Source organism: Terrapene carolina, unplaced genomic scaffold (assembly GCF_002925995.2).
Source record: "Terrapene carolina triunguis isolate 2854851 unplaced genomic scaffold, T_m_triunguis-2.0 Scaffold508, whole genome shotgun sequence".
NCBI lineage: Eukaryota > Metazoa > Chordata > Testudines > Emydidae > Terrapene > Terrapene triunguis.
The window spans coordinates 2,206,314-2,215,564 of NW_020664859.1; positions in this window are offsets into that span (position 1 = coordinate 2,206,314).

Here is a 9,251-nt window from a genome sequence, read left to right on the forward strand (position 1 = left end):
CCTGAAAGCAAACCTAGAGAAGAAGAGAAACTGAACTGTTCACAAGTCTTAAGCACAAAAGACACAGTTTCTGTGCCATTCCCAAGCCATGAATCTGCCAATCCTGCCTGATACTAAGAAGCGATACATACAAGAAATACATGGCAGTTATTAGCAGTCTACTTACAGCAGTCCAGCTAGCAGCCAGCGATTTCCAACCTTCCTGACTTGCTCTGAGCAGCCACCCTCGAGCTCAGAGCTTTTCAATGGAAGACACCCCAGCCAGACGTGGGAGGGGGAGGAGAGTCCATAGACACACTGCAGTACTGTTCACTCACTCAACCTGTGGTCTGCAGTGAATGGTCTGAGCTAGTCATCATAAGACCAGAGTGCTGCCTCCGGTTTATTCCATTTCCTGACACCCGTGCCAGCTTCAAATGCTTCCTCTCCAAAATAAAAGCCTGCCTCCTGGGCATCACTAAACCCAAGGAGATAGTTGATGGTACACTCAAAAGCAGCCAGCATATTCTTCCTGTTGTATGTCATGAGTTGGGGTTCTAAAGCTGTATTTCTTGGTTTCCCAGCTCAGCAAGGTGTGGACTCTGTACAGCAAGTCTCAACCCAGGATCACAGTGGCCATACACAGTGAAGTATGTAGGATGCAACAGGCTGATACCCCTGATCCACCTCAGAAGGCATGGGGGAAGTGAGTCTTTGGGGGTTCAAAGGAGGAGAGGGCAGATCTTGTGACTGTTTAGCTGGGAGATGCCAGAGATGCCTAGGCAGGAGTGAAAGAGGAAGGGCAGGAGGCGAGGAGAGCAGGGATGTGGCCATGGTACAGCTGTGTTGAGCTATGAAGGGGAGGACGAGTGTCTTGGATGTGATCTGAAAAGGAGTGTGGAAGCCAGCAATGGGACTGGAGAAAGGGAGATGAGGACAGACTGGCGCGTGAGGGAGATGGGCATTTGGGCAGCTGCATATAGCACGCACCAGAATTGGGGGCTTCTGTTTTTTAAAGAACAAAACTCGAAAGAATTCACAGCCTTGTTACCGTTTAAGATAGATTTCCAGTGGCCTTTGAAAACCTCAGCCTAGGAGTATTACTGTACAGACTCGGCACCTCTCGCTATGGACCCAAGGGATTTGCCTCGTCTCCTCACTGCATAGGGCCATGGTGGCCTGTAACAGCCCAGGCTGACCTGTGCCAGTCCCAGGCATTGCTCGTTAGCCCATGTGCTAAAGAGACCATCCTAGCTAGTCCTGACAAACCTAGAGGTTATAGGAACCAGTGTCCTGAGAAAGATGGAGCAGATCCCCGCCTATGCATGGCAGGAGGGTTTGGAGGGACTATTAGGACAGGTTCCAGTAAAGCAGGGGTGGGCAAACTTTTTGGCCCGAGGGCCACATCGGAGTTGCAAAATTGTATGGCGGGCCAGGTAGGGAAGGCTGTGCCTCCCCAAACAGCCTGTCCCTGTCCCCCTCCCCCTCCCCCTCCAACCCCCTCCCACTTCCTGCCCCCCGACTGCCCCCCTCAGAATCCCCGACCCATCCAACCCCCCCTGCTCCTTGTCCCCTGACCGCCCCCTCCAGAGACCCCCCCGCCCCAACCGCTCCCCCCGGACCCCACCCCCTATCTAAGCCCCCCTGCTCCTTGTCCCCTGACTGCCCTGACCCCTATCCACACCCACACCCCCTATCCAACCCCCCCATTCCCCATCCCATGACTTCCCCCCCCCCAGAACCTCCACCCCATCCAACCATCCCCTGCTCCCTGTCCCCTGACTGCCTCCCGGGACCCCCTTCCCCTTATCCAACCCCCCAGCCCTGGTCCCCTTATCATGCCGCTCAGAGCAGCGTGTCTGGCAGTGGCGCAGAGCCAGACACGCTGCCCTGCAGGAGCGTGCAAACCCGCCCCGCAGAGTGCTGCTCGCATGGTGAGGTGAGGCTCCGGGGGAGGGGGGTCGGCGGGAGAGGGGCCAGGGGTAGCTTCCCTGGCCGGGAGCTCAGGGACTGGGCAGGACGGTCCCGCAGGCCGGATGTAGTTTGCCCACCCCTGCAGTAAAGAAATATCCAACTCATGGACCCATTTCCACTTTTAAATACAGTCCGTGGGCTGTAGTTTAGGACTCCAGCTTCCTTCAGTGCCTGTCGGATCTCCCTGCCAGCAGTCACTGGGAGGGTCTGGGTCCCCCCAGGGGTCACCAGGCAGCCTCACAGAGATCTGGGGAGAATCTGGTCATATGCAGTAAGTAAGAGGGTGGTTTCTTTTCTGTTGTTTTTTACATTTGACACCACTCAGTGGGAATCTCCCCCTCTTAGGGTCACTGCTGCTGCTGCCCTTTGGCCTCTTTCCTGTTCCCCCTCCCCCGCTGGGCGGCAGGCTGCAATCTCCCAGGGCAGCATAGCTGCAGAGCTGCGGCCTGACCCGGTGCTCTGTGCTGCGCAGCTGCCTGTCCTGGTGCAACCGCGCCGCCAGCCACACGTGCTCTAGACAGCGCAGTAAGGGGGCAGGGAGCAGGGGGGTGGGTAGGATAGAGGGCAGGGGAGTTCAGGGGGTGGTTGAGGACCCCTATCCACACCCCCGCCAAGGCGGTCAGAGGGAGGGGAACAGAGGGGTTGAATGGGGGCAGGGATCCCCAGGGGGCAGTCAGGAATGAGAGGAGGGGTTGGATGGGGCGGCAGAAAGCAGTCAGGGGTGGGGGTGCCGGGGGCGGTCAGGGAGAAGGGGTGGTTGGATGGGGCAGGGGTCCCAGGGGGGAGGGGGGCACGTCAGGAAGGAGAGGGGGGTTTGGATGGGGCAGCGGGGAGCAGTTAGGGGCAGGGGGTCCGGGGCGGTCAGGGACACAGAGCAGGGCGGTGGATGGGGCAGTGGTCCCAGGGGGACCGTCAGGGGGCAAGAAGCAGGGGGAGGCAGAAAGGGGGCGGGGACCATGCCACGCCTGGCTGTTTGGGGAGGCACAGCCTCCCCTAACCGGCCCGCCATACAATTTTGGAAATGCAATGCGGCCCTCAGGCCAAAAAAGTTTGCCCACCCCGCCATAGATTCTACAGGGATACTAAGACAGTTATGCCTGTTACAATGGGCCAGCAATCAGTGAGCAGCAGGACCTTCAGCCAGATAAAGACACCCCCCGGTTACAACTCTTTTATTCCCTGATACAAACCAGTTACATATTCCTCTGATGTGGTTAGTAACCACCCTTTACTTTGTACCTCTTGGTTCGATCAAAATATCTCTATCCCTGTCATCCTGATCTTATCTTTAGGAGGGGTCAGTGTCATCTTCGGGGTGTGTGTTGGTATCGGGGTGTTCTGACATGATCCTTCTGGAATGTGTTTATGCAAGTATCCAGTGTCTAGCACTTCCTAGGAGTGTTTGTGGTTTTGCAGCACGAGCCATGTTCATGTACCAGACAATGAACCTGTAAGCAGGCATATTTTGTAACAGGGCCTGACTTTTGCTCACAGTCTGACTCTTGCTAACTTTGCTTTATATCAGCAGGGCCTGACTTTTGTTTGGGCCTTAGGCAGTACACCAGGCCCCATGTTTCAGGCTCTCTCCTTCTAGTACAAGCACCAGTGCTATGTGATCAGTTTCAGTTTTCCACTATACAGTAAAGTTTTTCCATCAGTTTCTTCTGCTGTTTTTGTGGGTTTTCACACAGCAATGAGTACATGGGGGCCAGGGGAGAAATGTAACAAAGCCCATAAAAATTGACTGGGGGAGTCCCACCATTGCAAGTTGTGACATTACCCAGGGTACAGTCTGGACTGTTGAACACCTGTGTCCCCTCAATTCTCCAATTTGAGGTACCAGCCTCCAGCGGGCAAAATCACTCCCAGTTGAATTGCATGAATGCTCTGGCTAGCCACTCATGAATTACATATAGGGTGACACCAGCAAACTCCCAGTCCCAGATCTATCCCAGGGAGGAGGGATAGCTCAGTGATTTGAGCATTGGCCTGCTAAACCCAGAGTTGTGAGTTCAATCCTTGAGGGGGCCACTTAGGGATCTGAGGCAAAATCAGTACTTGGTCCTGCTAGTGAAGGCAGGGGGCTGGACTTGATGACCTTTCAGGGTCCCTTCCAGCTCTATAAGATAGGTATATCTCCATATTTTTTATATATCTTCCCCCAGAAATGTGCATCTTGTACTGCTCAGCTCTCTACTGGACAATGTAAGATCATAGAAGGTCCATCATTTCATCAATGGAAAATGATATGCACAAACCTTGTTATCTCAAGTGGAGATTCCTAACACTTCAATCCAAACATACACTGGCTTAGATAAAACCATAAAACAAGCTTATTAACTACAGAAAGATAGATGTTAACTGATTACAACTAATGAGGCTTAAAAGTCAGAATTGGTTACAAAGAAAATAAAAGAAAATGCAGACGGATATCTAACTTAGCAAGTTAAATGGATTCAAAGCAAAGGTTTTTCTCACCACATGCTTTACAGTCTTTATTGTCTGGAAGCCTCCAGACCAGGACCTCTCCCCCAGTTCAGTGTTTCTTCAGTTGTTGCTGCCGTGAACAGAGTGGAATACAGAGGTAATTTATGTTGTATGTGTTCTCTATTCCTATAACACTCTCCTCTCTTTGAGGATTATCTCCAGCTGGGGTTCAGCTGACAGCCAGTCTGTTTACACAGGAACCCACAGCTGTTCTATTGTCTATATGTAAAGTTCTTGCTTACACCCTTCTTTCTGCTGAAGAATGGCTGCTTACCTAGGTGAGAGTTTATGATAGTTGTCATAACTATAAAGGGAAGGGTAACAGCTCTCCTGTGTACAGTACTATAAAACTCCTCCTGGCCAGAGACTCCAAAATCCTTTTACCTGTAAAGGGTTAAGAAGCTTGGGTAACCTGGCTGACACCTGACCCAAAGGACCAATAAGGGGACAAGATACTTTCAAATCTGGGGGGGGGGAGGGGAAGGCTTTTGTTTGTGCTCCTTGTTTAGGGGGTTGTTCGCTCTTGGGACTGAGAGGGACCAGACATCAATCCAGGTTCTCCCCATCTTTCTAAACAAGTCTCTCCTATTTCAAACTTGTAAGTAAAAAGCCAGGCAAGGCGTCTTAGTTTTACTTTGTTTTCTCAACTTGTAAATGTACCTTTTACTAGAGTGTTTATCTTTCTTTGCTGTACTTTGAACCTGAGACTAGAGGGGGGTCCTCTGAGCTCTTTAAGTTTGATTACCCTGTAAAGTTATTTTCCATACTGATTTTACAGAGATGATTTTTACCTTTTTCTTTAATTAAAAGCCTTCTTTTTAAGAACCTGATTGATTTCTCCTTGTTTTAAGATCCAAGGGGGTTTGGATCTGTATTCACCAGGAGTTGGTGAAAGGAAGGAGGGGGGGAGGGTCAATTTCTCCTTGTTTTTAGATCCAAGGGGTTTGGATCTGTATTCACCAGGGAATTGGTGAAAGGTTTCTCAAAGCTTCCCAGGGAAGGGAATTAGCTTGTGGGAATGGTGGCAGCGGACCAGATCTAAGCTGGTAGTTAAGCTTAGAAGTCTTCATGCAGGCCCCCACACTTGTACCCTAAAGTTCAAAGTGGGGATACAGTCTTGACAATAGTCTATTTGATTATGCTGATACCTGGCCGAGACGTCAATGTGTCTTTTGTCTCTGAAGACCTGGTTTGGGCCTTCTTTTCTAGCCTTGGGACATGTCAGCGCAGTGTTAGCCAGCAGAATCTTATAACTTTACATACAATCTTGCCACACATATTTTATCAGGAAAACAACATTCAGCAGATTATGAGTTTTTAAATGATACCTCACAAGCAATGTTCCCTCTAAATTTTTACATCCATGTGCAAATGAATTTTGTTATGTGAACCAATATGGAGGTGATGTGTGGCAGGGAGGGGGCCGAGGGGTTCAGAGTGTCGGAATGGGCTCAGGGCTAGGACAGAGGGTTGGGATGCGGGGCGGGCGAGGGGTGAGAGTTCTGGAGTGGGGCCAGGGATGAGGGGTTTGGGGTGTGGGAAGGGGCTCAGGGCTGGGGCAGAGGGTTGGGGTGTGGGGGTGGGTGAGGGCTCCAGCTGGGGGTGCAGGCTCTGAGGTGGGGCCAGGATAAGGGGTTTGGGGTGCAGGCTGCCCCGGGGCTGTGGAAGGAAGAGAGGATTCCCCCCAGCCCTCTCTCGCTGCAGTAGCCGGGGCGCTTCTCTCTTGCCTCAGCAGCTCCAAGGCTGAGGCAGGGGAGAGGCGCTTCTCCCCGGCCGCGGCAGCTCCGAGGTTGGAGCCGGGGGAGAGGCACCTCTCCCCGGCCGCAGCAGCTCCGAGGTTGGAGCCGGGGGAGAGGCACCTCTCCCCGCCTGCACGATCCTTAACAGCCTGCTGGGCAGCCATGCAGCTTAGAGGGAATTTAGCTCACAAGACATAATTTGTACAAATGTATCATAGTTTTGTAAAAAGGATGAATTTAGGGATACAGTTGTGACGTTGTGCAGTCTATATGGTTTTATAAAAATATGATAATTAGTGAATATAATGTAACTGGGATATGCTTCATGCAAAAGGTCTCTTGTAAGGTATCATTACAAAGCTTATAATCTACTGAGTGTGATCATCCTATTTGTATAAATGTACCACTCTTATATCTGAAACTAGGAATATGAAAAATAACTCTGAGTGCCTATTGTAATTATGGAAAGTGTGGGCCATTAATGGTGGTTTGGAATCTTGATGACTCCCATTAACCAGGACCATTGTTTGCAGATGGCTGTTTTACACCTGTGAGTCTTCCTGTATACGTGTGTGCTGGCAAGTGGGTAATGAAGTCTTGCAGTGATATGTGATGATGTCACCTGAACTGGAATCCATCTTAACCTGGTGCTTTTCCAGTGTGGGGGGAAGGGGGGGGGGTGTGGAAACCCAGAGGGACAAAGGGTTTCCCGCCTTATGCAAAAGATATATAAAGGGGTGGAACAGAACAAAGAAGAGAGAGGAGCCATCATGAAGAATCCCCTAGCTAGCACCTGAGCTGGAACAAGAGCTGTACCAGGGGAAAGAACTGTGCCCAGGCCTGGAAGGTGTCCACTCTGAGAGAAAAAAAACAAACAAACAAACTTACAGATAATCTCACCCTCAGAGATGCTTCAGTATTCAGTTTGATTAGACATAGATTTGTGTATTTTATTTTATTTTGCTTGGTGACTTACTTTGTTCTCTCTGTTACTACTTGGAACCACTTAAATCCTACTTACTTTATTTAATAAAAATCACTTTTTACTTATTAACTCAGAGTATTTATTAATACCTGGGGGAGCAAACAACTGTGCATCTCTCTCTATCAGTGTTGTAGAGGGCGAACAATTTATGAGTTTACCCTGCATAAGCTTTATACAGGGTAAAACGGATTTATTTGGGTTTAGACCCCATTGGGAGTTGGGCATCTGAGTCTTAAAGACAGGAACACTTCCGTTAGCTGCTTTCAAGTAAACCTGCAGCTTTGGGGCAAGTCAACACAGACCCAGGGTCTGTGTTGGAGCAGACGGGAGTGTCTGGCTCAGCAAGACAGGGAAAACAGGAGCAGAGGGAGTCTTGGCACATTAGGTGGCAGCTCCCAAGGGGGGTTTCTGTGGTCCAACCTGTCACAACAGTGTCACACAAGTATAGTATTTGAAAGGTCTTTCTGGACCCCAACTAGATTTTGAGTTGACTGCGTCCCTTTGACCCCCACAAACAAGCTCCAGATCATGATGGGTTCTCTGTTATACAGATCTTGGGAAGAGATTGTGCCATCAATCCTGAGGCTACTTTATACCATGAAGTCTACAGAGTGTCCACATTCATCGTTCACTAACATCAGGAGGACCCATTAGAAAATCGTGGCAGAGTCTGGCCAGTGTAGTTACTAGAAGCCCATATGTATGTTCAATATCAATTTCAAGATTTTGGGCTAGCCATCTACCTAGAGCAATGCTACTCAGACCCACTGTAAGTGGATCCAACTCCACTACAGTTCAACCTGCTTAGCATGGGTAAAAAGTGGGCCTATGATGTCTTAGCCTCAGTCTACACTAGGAGCATTTCTCCAGTATAAGAATACCAGTCTATTATACCAGAGGCAAAGCACTTCTAGTGTGGCAGCTGTTATATCAGCAAAGCAGCACTCTGTTCTGCTGCAGTAAAACCACCGTGCATGAGTGCAACAAGCTATACCAGTAAAAGTACAGTTCTGCAGCTGTGTCTACACTAGGGGCTTCTGTGGGTCAGGGCTCACCCCTCTTCAGACAAGACAGGAGACAGCTATGTCAGCAGAAGCCTCTAACAGAGCGGCCTGGAAGTCAGGTCAGATTAATGGAAAGCCACTTTGGCCCTAACAATGCTCATACTTCCTGGAACACGACTCAACATGCACATGAGCAACCCACGGCAGCAATGGTTCTTGGACTGCAGATCATCCTTTGGACTTTCACTCCCACTCTACCGGCTTGGTCTTGGGTCCAAGCTCATTAAAGCTAGTTTTGTTATTGGGCAAGAGTGCCCAAAGCTTCTAGTCAGAGGGATTCTCTGCACATAATTCAGTTCAGAGCCACAGAGCACTCACTGGTCAAGTGGGGAGAGTTGGCCACTCAAACATTACTGGTTCCCCTCCTGTCACCAGTGGAGAAGGACAGAACAGCCAGGAATGGAAGAGGCAACAATCTCCTCTTCCTCATGTAATTAACTCTTCCCAAAATAGACAAACCGCATTCAGTAACAGCACTTTCCTAACATTACTCAACCACAGCCACAACTTCTGCAGTTGCCACAGAGGTGTTGTGTAATTCAGAGTGAGAATGTGACCATGAGATGGTTGAGTTCAGGATCCTCACAAAAAGAAAGAAATGAGAGTAACAAAATACAGACGTGGACTTCAGAAAAGTCTCCCTTAGGGAACTGATGGGCAGGATCCCCTGGGAGGCTAATATGAGGTGGGGAAAGGAGTCCAGGAAAGCTGGCTGTATTTTAAATAAACCTTATTGAGGACGCAGAAACAAACCATCCCGATGTACAGAAAGAATAGCAAATATGGCAGGCAACAAGCTTGGCTTAACAGTGAAATCTTCGGTGATCTTAAACACAAAAAAGGAAGCTTACAAGAAGTGGAAACTTGGACAGATGACTAGGGAGGAGTATAAAAATATTGCTTGAGCATGCAGGGGTGTAATCAGGAAGGCCAAAACACAACTGGAGTTGCAGCTAGCAAGGGATGTGAAGGGTAACAAGAAGGGTTTCTACAGATATGTTAGCAACAAGAAAAAGGTCAGGG